Raw genomic sequence first — 13,684 nt, 5'->3', positions numbered from 1 at the left:
CACCTTGGACTCTGGGAAAGATTTTTTTTCTGTTCGTTGGAGTTTTATAGACAAATGAGTAATTGAGAAAATGATCGGCAGATTAATCTATAATGAAAATAACCATTAGTTGCAGCCATAATTATATGCAAGTACGGTATAACAAATAAAACAAAACCAATTTAATTTGAATTATGAAAAATAAAAAAGGTCAAATATATATGCTGCCTATTTACAGACCAATGCAACAGCCAATCACATACGATTATTTATTCATAATGTCTTGTTTTATTTATTCAATATTTAACACTCTGGCTCTCCATAATGAAGCAGCAGATAGCACCAGTTCATGTCTTACTCCTGTGTACCAGAACAGTTTGGGCAATGGATTCATTCATTTTGATCTAAAGCTAGAAATCAGAGAAACCCCTTGAAATTGTCACTTGTTGTCATAAATGCAGTTGTCACGCTAAAATGAAAAGTGAATTTTGAATGCAGGCACTCGGACAGAAATATTTTGGGTCAGCAAAGTTAGCGGCCCATTTATTGTCTACGCAGCAGTGCCAAATTTTACATCCCAGTGACATAAACTGAATGGTCAGCTCTCCATTTTGTAGCTTTAGGACTGTAATGACGGTGGTACAAGTTCAATTCAATTTTATTTATAGTATCAAATCATAACAAGAGTTATCTCAAGACACTTTATAGATAGAGTAGGTCTAGACCACACTCTATAATATACAAAGACCCAACAATTCCAGTAATATCCCCAAGAGCAAGCATTTAGTGCGACAGTGAACTCTTCTAACGGTTGGCATTCCCCTGCTGCAGAGGGAGCAACCATTTTCTAATGTTTTGGATCAATTATGGAGTTAAGGTAAGAAAAATACACAAAATGCTATAGTCAGTAAAATAATATCTTTAGAAAATGCTCCTTACAAGGCATGTTGCAGTGTGCAGTATTGCGAGTGGTATACGGTCCACAGTCCCTCCAGGATTTTGCTGCCTTTTTTTGAGATTGAAATGCCTGATTTTGCGGGAGCTTTTCTAAAAGATTGCGATAAAAGTTGCCATGTCTTTTGTATTTTTGTTGCAATGAAGTTGCGAGAGACAGTGAAAGTTGCAAAAAAAATTTTTTTTTCTATTAGTTCTTTAAAAATAAGTTAAGTTAAGTTAATTTGTTTGCCAAAATAAACTTCTCCAGTACTGTATGACAGACGTTTGGGTTCAGCCTTGAGCTGAAAGCAAGTTTCCTGAAGGTATACCGGAAAATTTAGTGTCGTTATCCATTTTAATTAGAACTACAGAGTCTAGACTGAAAAGAGAAACTACAGTATGTGGTCAGTCTTTTTTTTTTTTTTTTTTTTTTTTTAAAGCAAATTTTAAAAGTAGTAAGTGAAAAGTGAGTTTCTTTGCAAGTTTCACCGTAAGATACAAGAAATACAGTAAAGCCAGGCTTCTCTGTCTCAGAGTGTATTTTAAACATAGCCTAAAGGGAAGCAATTTCAAAGTCGACAACACCGGTTTCTGGCATTGTACTGGCAGAACTTACACTGGTATGATAATGTTCTACCGTGACAGGTCTAATCCCCAATGCCTAAAAAAAAAGCAATGTGTCATCATTGTTCTTTTATTAATGATAGGGTAAAGGCCTTCGGTCAGCAAATATAGTGACTCAACTTGGATGGTTAACGATCAATTGTATTTCATTACCAGTGGTGAAAAGTAACTTATTAGATTTTAGAACTGTACTTCAGTAAAAAATTGACGCTACTTGTTCTTTAGTTACGCATATCCAATTTATGTTTCTTTATACTTCCACTCCATTTCAGACAGAACTATTGTACATATTCTATTATTTAATTTACAGATTAAGATTTTACATAAAACACACATGATAGGCCTATATAAATACAAACACACTGTTAAAGATTATACCAGTGGTTCCTAACCATTCGGCCTTGGACCCCTTAAACTGTCAGGTTGGGGCCATTTCTCATGTATAAGGGACAACATTATCCCTCTGAACTTTTCACAAGGTTTCATTTAACTAACTATTTGAAGTCCCAAGAGGTGAAATTGGCCATTATTTCAGTAAAAAGCAAAATTAGTGAAAATGAAAACAGATTTGTGCAGTAGAAATTGTTTTTCTTATTTTCTCTCTAATAAATCATCTCACAGCCCAGACTTATTATGAGGGAGACCATAAAAAGGGGCCTGAGCCCTAGGTTGCAAACCACTGGACTACACTATGTAACTGTGTATAAAGTAGTTAAAATTAGCTACACACAGTAGAGCTGTCAATCTTCCTCTATAATACCATTCAAATTCCATTAGATATTTTTTTTAAATATTCAAATAATATTGAAATATTTAATGCTCAATTGCAGCCTGTAAAATAATATGTACTACACTACTCTGGCTTATGCATTGTCAATGCCACTATATACTATAAGCATGTGGTTGTTGTTACATGTTCTGTCTACTAGAGGATCTTCTAACATCAGCCTGGCCTTGAGGGAACCTGCACGCAACTTTGTTTAGCCTACATTAATTTTCCACAACAAGCATACAGCGACAAACACAAATCAGAGAACTCTGTAATGAAACATTATCCAACAAGTGTAGTGAAGCGGCTCTGTTGTAAAGGCTAACGGTGCTCGGTTAGCACAATGACATCATGTTAGAAAGTACAGCCGAAAAGATTTGTCATAACTAGGTAAGTAACAAACGATGCTAAATGCATTAATAACCAAGTCAAACCGTGCTGTCACTACTATTTTAGTGATTTATAAGCAACCTGTTTCTTGCAGATTGTCACGTTACTGAGAATACAGGTAATATATGAAGTCGAAACTAACTCTGACAGAGGGCAGCTAACATTACCTTCAGCTGTCTCCATGAAGCTCCCAGCTACACTAACGTTACTATACCTTGCGACGCAGTTAGAAAACAAGAACAAGCTAACTAATGTTAACATAAGCACTTTGAATCGGGGGAGGTCACGTTAAAACTATTTCCCGTCCTTTGTTACGATTTTCCAACATGAGTGACACATGCGGGTAGGCCGCGGTTGATTTTTTTACTATTTGAATTATATTTGAATTTCGGTATTTGTTCCAACAGCCCTAACACACAGGGGACATTTTTCTACAGAACAAGCACTTTTACTTCTGATACTTGTACTTTAACTAATAATATGTATGTACTTTTACTTAATACTTTAGTGCGTGACTTTTTTTATAACCACCATTTGATCATAACATGCTAACAAAGGTCCTCCGTGCTCACCAAGCACTACCACAGGATTCAGTTGGTGGACATGAAAATGAATAACATATAAATCAATTGACTTTTGCCATCTGTAAAGACTAATGCATATCTGAAATGGATCAATCCCTTAGTCATCCACTGTAATAATCCATGTGCAACATTTTAAATACATACCCTGAATATGTGAAAATGTCTTAATTAAAGTAAAAAATTGTTGTAGTCTATACTTTTACACAGTTTCATTTCATTTAGAGTTAATGGATGAGAGAAGGGTAGGGGACAAGGAAACAGGAAAAAGGTTTAGGAAGAGAAGTAAGTCTAAAGGGGTTAGATAAAGATAGGAAATCAATTTTCCTAGACGGCCTTTTTTGAAGTCTCTTTTATTTACACAATTACTTTATCTTATTATTTATTTTGATTTTTTACTTTTTTACTGTTCCAATCACAAAATACAATTCTCTCTCTTTTATATCATCTGTTTTATATCTGTGAATGAACATGAATATATTTTAATAATTCTTTCATATAAATGGAAATAAGCATTGACAACAATGTACTGTATGATTATCTGATAGTTGTCTTTGGCTCAATAGAAATATTTGAAATAAAGTCAAAATTCAAAACTAGCCATCTGGCTTTCTGTTCTTTCATAGTTGAGGCTTCTGATATGCTGTGACCTGAAGCACCATGCAGAACAAAAATCTAAAGCAGATGCACATTTGCCTGATGTTCCTTTACAAATTAAGCACAGCCTAAACCAACTAAAACAAAAGTAAAAGAAATATAGTTAAATTAAATCACCCAATACATTTGCATATCAAAGATCTATACTATCATTTTAATAGGCACTGAAGTAAGAAGGGGTTGGTAGCATTGGGATTTATGTCAATCTATTAAACCAATTTGCTCGTTGTGATTTGGCCCAGCTGTGTTTTAAAATGACAATGCATGCATATTAACAACAATATATTATAACAATGTACTTTAGGTATCTAGGGTTACGGAATAAGGAGGTTAGACATACAAGGAAAACATCTCTAGGACATACCTCTTCAGAATTCAGCGCTTAGACGAGGTACTTAAAATAATTGGCCTATATTTGGGCAGTACTGTATCTGCCTCTGCACAATAATGAAGTAAATCAACCACTGTGCTTGGTTAAAGCAAAAGTCTTGTGCTTCTAACTTAGAGATTTTCTTACTTTGAATTGTACCTTGCAATGCCAAAAAAAAAAAAAATCACTGTGCTCTGCATGTTAAGTAGACTGGAATAGAGATTCCAAATATAAAATAAAATTTGTTTAAGGCTCATGAAAATGTTTCCACTCTGGAGGGATTAAAAATAGGAATCAGCTAAAATGGGGGATGGTGGGGGTCACTTCAATCACTGCATGTTTGTATTATCCAAAGCCGAGTCCGTGACTAGGAGCAAGGGTTGACGCTAAATGCTTTGCTTTCCCTGTTTCTTTAATCAAATGCACATTTGTCTGTCCTCTGTAATAAATGTCTTCCAAGATGGTGTATGACCAATGATTTCAAAAAGCAATAATGCAGAGAAATGGATAACCTCCCCCCCCCCCTCTTACCTTACCTCACGCATGCACACACGGGATGCTCTGGAAAAAGAAACTGTGTCGTCTAGTAAAATTCCATCAGCATACACTCAAAAAACCCATAAAAACCTTTTCAATCTATATGTTAATGCAACGAATTAAAATTTAATAACAAGAGATATTGAAAAGCAGACTTGAATTATACAAAAATAAATCCTAAAAGATCAGGCTCCTAAAATTAGAAATTCAGGGCGGCATCCGGTCTGCTGCTAAACCCTTGTAGGCTGGCAGATTAAATTTTTGATGAAAATCAAAATTGCACTGCACACTGATGCAGGCACAGCAAACCTGGCACTATTGTGATTTATGGATTCATTAAACCTGCGGGAGTTTCACCCCTCCCCTTTTCACTCAAAGAAATGAGATTTGCTTTGCTGGAAATTTGTATTTTCAGAAAAGCTACTCAGGCTCTGCTCTACCTTCAGAAAATGGTCAAAGGAAAAAAGAAGCTTCTGTGTACATAACCACAGCACGTAAACAGGCCTAATTTTCAATGCTGCAGAAATTGAACGTCCTTATAAATTATTCATGAAACCAATAAGGTTCATTTTTACAAAAGGAAGAGGCAGGAAAAATATGTGCAGAATGCACAGAATTTTTTTAATGCAGCAGCAGCCCCAACCCCTGAAAAGCCATTCCCTAGAGACTAATTTAACTGAAGCCATTTTCAGACATTTTCAACATGCCACTAAGAAAATAACTGAACGCCAAGATGTTCACTATGTTTAAAAAGGATACATGTTTGTTCAGACACATCTAAGCACAAATCAGGAATCTGTAATTGGACATTAACAAGAGAGAACTGGCATGACATCAAAGGCAGAAACTGTTTGCGTAACACCGCTTACCCTTTAAACGGAAAACAAAACCGCTGTACTAAGTTAATGACAATTAGATCAGCAACTATGTTTCAAACACTGAAGCCCACCGGCTGTGATATGATCTCTCACCATCTAGTGTTGATCAGTGCCTAGAGGGACAAGTTTCACCTTTCCATCCAAACTATTCGCTCTAAATATTCTCAGTGAATCAAAGCTTTTGTTCTTTTAAGTACAGACAGACCAGCATTCCGGTTACCTTACTTACAACGAGAACACTCCCAGAATGCAGTTCCCATTAACCACATCTGGGTTTAAGGTGTTTTTCATTGCAGCATTATTCCTGAGAGCTGTATAACTTGTTATCAGTCCTTCAGGTATTCTGCATATGAACATTCCCATCACTCACAGAAGAATCCATCCCTATTAAACCCATGCCACTGGTTGCCTCTCTTCACTTCTGTACTTTAACTGAAACTCCTGCATTTTGATTAGACTTTCCAAGCAAAGGTCAGAATTTACACCCAGATTTTGCATACCAACCATACAATTTCCACCAGCTCTTTCAAAATTATACAGATTTGAAGGTCAGCATTAAAATTACCCACAGCAAAATGGCCTCCCCAGTTTCCCTTACATTAAAATAAAAGCCAGTCATGCAAGATGGGAAACAGTTTGGCGTCTGCAGGATTAATATAAACAGTAGAACAACTGGTTGTGATTGTTTTTCCTGCCCTCAAATTATGCTGACATGGGCTTTCTTTTCCAAAGCTGTTCAGTTGACTTTGGATAGTTATTTTCCACTTACACAGTTCCAATCTCTAGAAATAAAAGTCCAAATTGTTCCATGTTTACTAAGTAGTTAATTATATATGTATACCCACCACAGCACAAAAATACACATTCATGCATACAAAAAACTGGAAAAGCACAGTTAATGTGTATGTTAGACTAAAAGATTCAGCGTGGATATAGCAGATTTATGTTTTTTTCTATTATCTCACAGACTGACAAACTGTTGAACTGACTGTGAATGCTTGACGTTAATTAAACCTTACGCAAAATAATTCAACTCCAGGAATGTATCATGAATAAAATCATTAACCTGCACCTTGCTTTAAATGAAGTATTTAAAAAGGTAATTTCACATCGATTAGCATAAACAGCAAATTATGCTTTTAATTTTAATTTGTGGCAATCATTTACAGATGACGTTTATTAATTTCAAGCAGCATTATGACCGTGTGTTTCCATTCGAACAAACTAACATTCAATCGAAAACAAGTCTCAAAAAGTCTCATTACAATTTTTTTAATTTCTCGAAATGACTGCCTACAGGTGGCGCCAATCACACCCAGATTTAAAATCATCTGTCTTCCTAAAAATAAAATTCGAAATGTATTTTGACATGACCGCACTTTGGTCTTTTTTTCTTGTCGGTCTTTAATGAATACCAAGTCGTCAAATACAGCCAAAAGTAGCGTTAGTGTTCTGTGAGTTCAGAGGAGAAAGTCCGAAGCTCTGCTCAAATTTGCAGGAAAATTCACAAAACATGGCTGCAGGAGGTTTTTGTGTTTCAGATTGTTCCTCCCCTCATCGTCCTTCATGTTGCCACTATCGCCTGGTCCCCTTGCTCCATCGGGATATGCACAGTGTTTTAACATACGTGGTGTATTTGTGAACAAACAAGGCGCATAGACGACTAGTCAGCAGTTACACGGAAACTTAATTACGAAAATGCAGTCAAAAAACATCAACAGATTAGGACTATTTCGGGTGGCTTCAAAGCCTGCACCTGGTTCAGCTGGCATTAGTGCGAAAAGACTGCTAGGTATCGTTCGTTAAGTAGACGGGACTGAAACTTGCTAGTGAAATTTCTCAAATTTAGGATTTCTAAATCAGAAAAAAGAAAACACAGCGGTCTAGCTGACATACCTCCAAAAACGATGCAGCTCATGCGAAACAGGCTCCCGCTCCAGAAATCTTCCCTCCCCGACCAGAGATGACTGCACAACTGCTTCCTCAAAAAAATTGTGAATTAGTTATGAGAATTTCCAAATGGTACAAATTTCCACTAGCGCGTTTTTTTTCCTCCGCGACACGCTACGTTACATTTTAGAAAAGAGTAATGGCGTAACATTAATGAATCATGAATTTCCCGAGGTTTACTTCAGTCCGTGCAAGATTCCGAAATTGAAGCGCCGGCCTGTATATCCTACATGAAAAAAAAAGAAAGAAAAAGGAAAAAAGTCTGGAAAGAAGACAGAAAAAATGGTTGGCCGACTATAAAGTCACACAGGGAAAAAAGAGACTGGAAATTACGCAGAGGAAAAAAAAACTCATGTTAAGTGAGAATAATAATAGCAGGCTCTTACTGCAGCCACACCATACACTACTGAGACAGGTGGCTATTTTGATCAGATAGCTTCTGATTAGGTCAACGATTAGCTACGCATATTTAGCGGATGGACAACTTATGTGTTAAACTGCCATAACCTCTTGACTTGGTCACATACTGTCATAGTTGTTTTCGAAATGTTTTCCTTGTTGCTAATGAAATAAATGAAAAGGAAAATAGCAACCCTCCGTGAACCGTTTGTTCCAAAACTGTTTACGTTGTTTAGGTCCGCAATTAAACCCCAAAAACTCTTACCAGACGTTTAGTCAAAAAGAGTGACAACGAATCCACTCATGTTAGTGCAGTTAACTGCAGAAGTCTCCACATAGTTTGTTTTAATACCTGTCAAGAGCAAGGTTTTGGTTGGCCAACACATTTTCATTTCAAAACCCTAGTCTGAGAATTAGCATTTTTTTCTTCTTCTTTTGAAATTGTTTAGTTTTTGTTTCTAGAGAAAGTTCTTTTTTGCCAAGATGTTTAAAGAAACAGCTTTGGCTTGTGAACAGATAATATTTAGCATTTCTAATAAATTAATTGTGCAGGTATAAGCTGTAAATGTGGGTTGAATTATTTAGACTAGACAATAATATTAACATGCAAACTAATAATAACAACAACAACAACAATAATGATATGCAAACTAATAATAACAACAACAACAACAATAATGATGATGACGATGACGATGATGATGATGATGATGATGATGATGATGACAACAATAATAAAATAATATATGATGTACTATTATAAAAGTCTCAGATGCAATATGGCAACAGTTCCCATGAGCAGAAAAAGCATTAGCCTGCATAACATAAAAGACAAAAAGGCTAATTATAATCAATTAGGGATTGATGTATTTGTAATTAGTTAGTGAGTATTATTTCATCTTTACTATCAAGGTTTTTTATTAAATAACAGTGATTGTAATTATGTTTACACTCATGACATAATTAATCTTGTACCTTGTCACTGCTTTATCATGCACTTGTTTTTAAAAGTGACATCAAACATTGAAGGTGTAATAAGTCTTTAGGTTTAACACACCTGTATGTGGAAGATCAATCTAAAGTCAATTTCCTGGCAAAAAGAACTGTACCATGAATAAACAATCAAAACAACATTGTGACAAAGTTATTGAAAATAACTAATAAGGGGAAAGATGCAAGAATATGTGCATGAAAATGGCATAACTGCAAATGTGCCTCGTTAAAAACTGAGTAACCCTACGTGAAGGGCACTGAGGGAGAGCACCAAAAGGCTTACGGCAACTCTGAAGGAGCTGCAGATGTGCTTCACATGGTGGCAAATAGAAAGTTTTGAGGAAAAAAACACTTATGATGTTGATGAAGTTTTCCAGAGGGCACATGAGAGTCTGACACAAAGTGGAAACACTGGACTAGTCTAATGAGATCACATATGTTTTATGGGGCATCACACTTCATACTAAACACTCTGCACATCAGCAGAAACACAACATCCCTACAATAAATCCTGGTGGAGGCAGCATCATGCTGATTCTTCTTTGCAGCAGGCCCTGGAGGGCTTGTGAGGGTGGGGGGTCAAATGAATGCAGCAAAATACAGAGAAATCCTGGAGGAAAGCTTACAGTACAGTTGCAGTCTGCAACTTCGGAGATTTTTCTTCAAGAAAGACAACAACCCTAAACATGACACCACAGTTACACAGCAATGATTAAAAAAAAAACAATGTTTATGTCCTGGAGTGGCTGAGTCCAATCAAAATTTTTTTTGTTGGTACTCTTGAAATTGCTGTTAAATCGCAGCCCTTGTTCAACTTTAAAGAGCATAAGCAGCAGAAGAAAAAGGGAAAATTGCAATTGTTTGTCTAGATGAAAAAAAATGGATGGAGATCAATCAGCATAGACTAAGAGTGATCATTGCTGTCAAGGAAAAGGTGCCTCTGTTAAATAAAAAAAAAGAACTTCCACAATCTGTTATTATCTGTGGATAGTATGGTTTTCATCAGTTACACAGAGTTGCTGTGCATGCTAATTATTTCCCACATGTAAATTAGTAATTGTGGCTGGTGTGATTTATCACATATCACAATGAAGTGTTTTATTTAGACTTTTACACCGGATGAACCCTATTTCCTCTCTCTTGCTGTAGTTATCATTTCTGTCCAGCAGAGAGCACCAACACACCAATAAATAGTCACTTCACTTGCTCCTATGTAGTGGCCAGTAAGTATACTGCATCTGTACCATCTGTACATTAGAACCTGCTCACTTTTTGCTCTCTTTCTCCCTCTGCTGGTTGGACTTTGCAAAAAAGTATTGTGGTGATTTCTGCTGGGAATGTTAAGTAAACATCAGAATAGCTAAGGTGCATACGGGAACAGTATCCTAATATTGCTTAAGGAGAGTCCAGATTTTTCAGGGAAAGCATAATCCCTTGTTGACTGTATCAATGTATTGATCAGTTCACCTAGGTACGCAACACTTTTTCTAAGACACTGAGGAAGGATAACACCTTCAAGAGTTGTTCAATGCCACTGGGCTAAATGATTTCAAATCATTTGTGGGTAATAATTATGCTTTGTTTCAAGTTTCAAGTTTATTTGTAAAGCACAATCTCATATGATACATACAGAGAGAGAGAGAGCATACAAACTGTTGAAAACATGTATCCAGACAGCACACACAACTAATTATAAAGCTACACAAAATGTCTTGATTTGATTCTTAAAAGGAAATGGTGTAAGTGCAAATTTCAGATCATAAAGTAGGCTATTCCATACATAAGGCGCAAAAGCATTAAATGCTCTGTCGTTGGATTAAACTCAGATGCAGTATATTCCGGGGCCAGACCATTAAATGCTATATTGTCAGAACAGGAGCAAAATCAAACTCACGTCAGTTATATAATGGACAGGTAGCCAGTGGAGCTGAAGCCGTTACATGCCTTTCATAGAGAGATTCTTTTTTTTTAAGATATTGATGTTATTCTGCTGGTGACAGATGTTTAGTGTTTCCAGGTCTGACTATGATATAAAAAAAAAAAAACAGAATTTGTGAGATATGCATGAGATGATGGAAGGCTATCATGGTGATGTGGAGAGGAAGTGGTTGAAGTCTGAAGCTAGTTCAGTAGCACACAATTTCTGTCTGGTCAAACTCTCAGCTGTGTTTTGAATCACTCCATGATGCTTTAAGAGGTGTTCCACTTCATCCACAGTGATGACAACAGCAGCCGAGAACATATGTGTTCTGACCCCTGCTAATACATGTGACAGCTCATAGATTTGGGATGAAATAGCAACCACAGTATCCTCAATATTACAAATCATACTATATCTTTCCTCTATCATGTTTCACAGCTCAAGGTTGGCCTGACCTACTCTTAGCCTACTTTTTGAGAAATATTGTATTCCTTCAAGTGGCAGAAGAACCAACAGGTGAGTGGGGCTGACAACAAGGATGCTATTTTTTCTCAGTGACCTAGCCTACTTCAGCTTGAGAGCTGCCAGACCGTTGCTGCATGCTCAAGAGCTCGGCTTTAGGACACTGTTCCCCCACACTTATGTTATTAAAATCTAGGTCTTCAGAAATTTGACAAAATAACCAACAGAAGAGTAATTAACAACTTACAGTGAAGATGTTTTTTTGCCACGGAAAGAATTGCAGAAATAGGCTATACCATAGAATAAGTTGTTCCTGCTATTTTTAGCACAAAACTGTAATTGTTTGTCTAAAATTGACTATTTCTAAATTATTTCCATTCACCTTTGTGTACTATATGAAGTGTTACTGCTCCACAATCAAATACTTGAATGAAAATGTACATTTCAAATATTGCATGTACTGTACGTGTGTGTGTGTGTGTGTGTGTGTGTGTGTGTGTGTGTGTGTGTGTTGTCAAATTTACATTACACTATTCTCTTAATCTCAAGATATCCAACCAGCATTCACAGCCCTGGCAGACTTTTAAACAGAGACTATGCAACCTTTCAAAGGAGAAATCACTCAATCTTACACTAACACATGAAAAGTTGAAGCAATAAAACTTAAAATGTAATTCAATACACTCAAAGGTTTTGCTGCTACAGCCTTACTTTGTGCTCTAGTATGACCAGTATCTTATGATGGTCTAGCAAACTTTTGATAAATATTGCTTTGTAACTGACATTGCTAAATCAGGTTTCTGACTTTCTGACTCTTGTCTAGTTGTACTACTGTTACAGTACATTTTATAATGTCACAGAAACATTTCAGTGGTTTCATTTTTAAACTAAAATAAGAATTAAGCACACCATACCTCGGCAGAAATCAATGGAAATGCAATGTGTCCGCTAACTGCTAACTGAAAAGTTAGCAAAACTGATCAACAAACAATATTCTGTTACTGAAGAGATGGCTTCCCTCCAACTCCCATTCTGGCAATGGCAATCATTTCAGACACAGTTTGGAACATGTAATGGAAATGCATTTGTGCACTCATTTATGAACAAAACATTAAAACACACAAACCACACAAGTGCAAGTAAGCAAATACAGCAGTAGTATACAAGTTCTCAACAGCCCTTAATGATAACAGTTATTTTGAACAGTTACATAACACAGCATGATCAGTACACAGAACAATACAAACTCTGACCAATCTCTGTTGACAGTTAAAATACCAAGTAGCTCAGTGTAACCAGCCATTACAGCACAAAAGTTAATCCTTTACCTAATATACATAGAAGAAAACAGTAGTTGTTGGCTGACCACAGACAAGTAAAAGCAGGATGGAATCCTGGCTGTTGTTCCTTACATTGCCTATGGTAATTGCAGGTTCTTGTCATTAAAATAAAAAAATACATTTCTCTGGGTTTGAACGCTGTTGGAAACATTTAGGATAGTGTAAGTACACAGCTTAACAAAATATATAACATAGGTATAGTTGTTTTTAGACCTTTTAAAGCAGAAATGTTATATTTGTACCTTTAACTGTGACCAGTATACAGATATGCAGTAGTTTTTAGATGTGTGTAGCTTCACAAAATAAAGAAACTGCAAAATATTTCAAGACTCAAGGTCCATTAAAGAGTTTTCAACAGCATCTCAAGGTCTTCAGTGGCTTGAGTTTGCTCAGTTGTCATCAAGTGTAATGTTAAGACTGAATGGTAAACAGTTAGCCTAGCTTTGTCAAACAAAAAGAAAAATAATACATGTTCCAGTATTTATAGCTCCAAAGCTGTCTTGTTTGCACATTATGTCATGTTACACAGGTCACATTACTTTGGTAAGTGGCTTTCTTAAACATGCAAAAAAAAAGAGATAAGCATACTTTTAGGAGTAAAGGACAATGTTTCATTTATTTTTGAAAACAGTAAACTTATATTCTTGATTATAGGCCTGAATGTGTTGGATAGAAGTAATCTGTCTGCATTATATAAAAATGAACACCACACAAGAAATACACTTACCTTTATGCAGTATACTTTCAAATTGCATTTGTTACCTGATTGTGTTTTAGTACATAGTTTTACCTTGAATAAAATGATACCCTTATCATTAATGTAACACACAAATTTAAGTACAAGTGTATTTGAAAGAAGTTCTACATATGTAGCGGCGACATTTCATTTGCGGTATTT

General features: G+C 36.0%; 1 protein-coding gene across 13 annotated transcripts in view; it reads right to left on the bottom strand.

The window, feature by feature from the left end:
• Positions 1-8,414, bottom strand: part of znf618 (zinc finger protein 618) — a 41,074-nt gene extending 32,660 nt beyond the window's left edge. For 9 of the 13 annotated variants that reach the window (XR_003694577.1, XR_003694575.1, XR_003694574.1 and 6 more), the window contains exon 1: positions 7,618-7,917. The gene's annotated coding sequence lies outside the window, so the exon portion shown is untranslated. Of the gene's footprint in view, positions 1-7,617; positions 7,918-8,057; positions 8,309-8,335 lie in introns of those variants that run through there. The other 4 variants (XM_028601249.1, XM_028601251.1, XM_028601248.1 and 1 more) reach the window with 4 other exon arrangements.
• Between the last annotated feature and the right edge of the window lie 5,270 nt (positions 8,415-13,684).

This window comes from Perca flavescens, chromosome 16 (assembly GCF_004354835.1).
Source record: "Perca flavescens isolate YP-PL-M2 chromosome 16, PFLA_1.0, whole genome shotgun sequence".
In the NCBI taxonomy this organism is placed as follows: Eukaryota; Metazoa; Chordata; class Actinopteri; order Perciformes; family Percidae; genus Perca; species Perca flavescens.
Note: the sequence above shows the minus strand (reverse complement) of the source record. Positions and strands in the feature narration are given on the sequence as shown.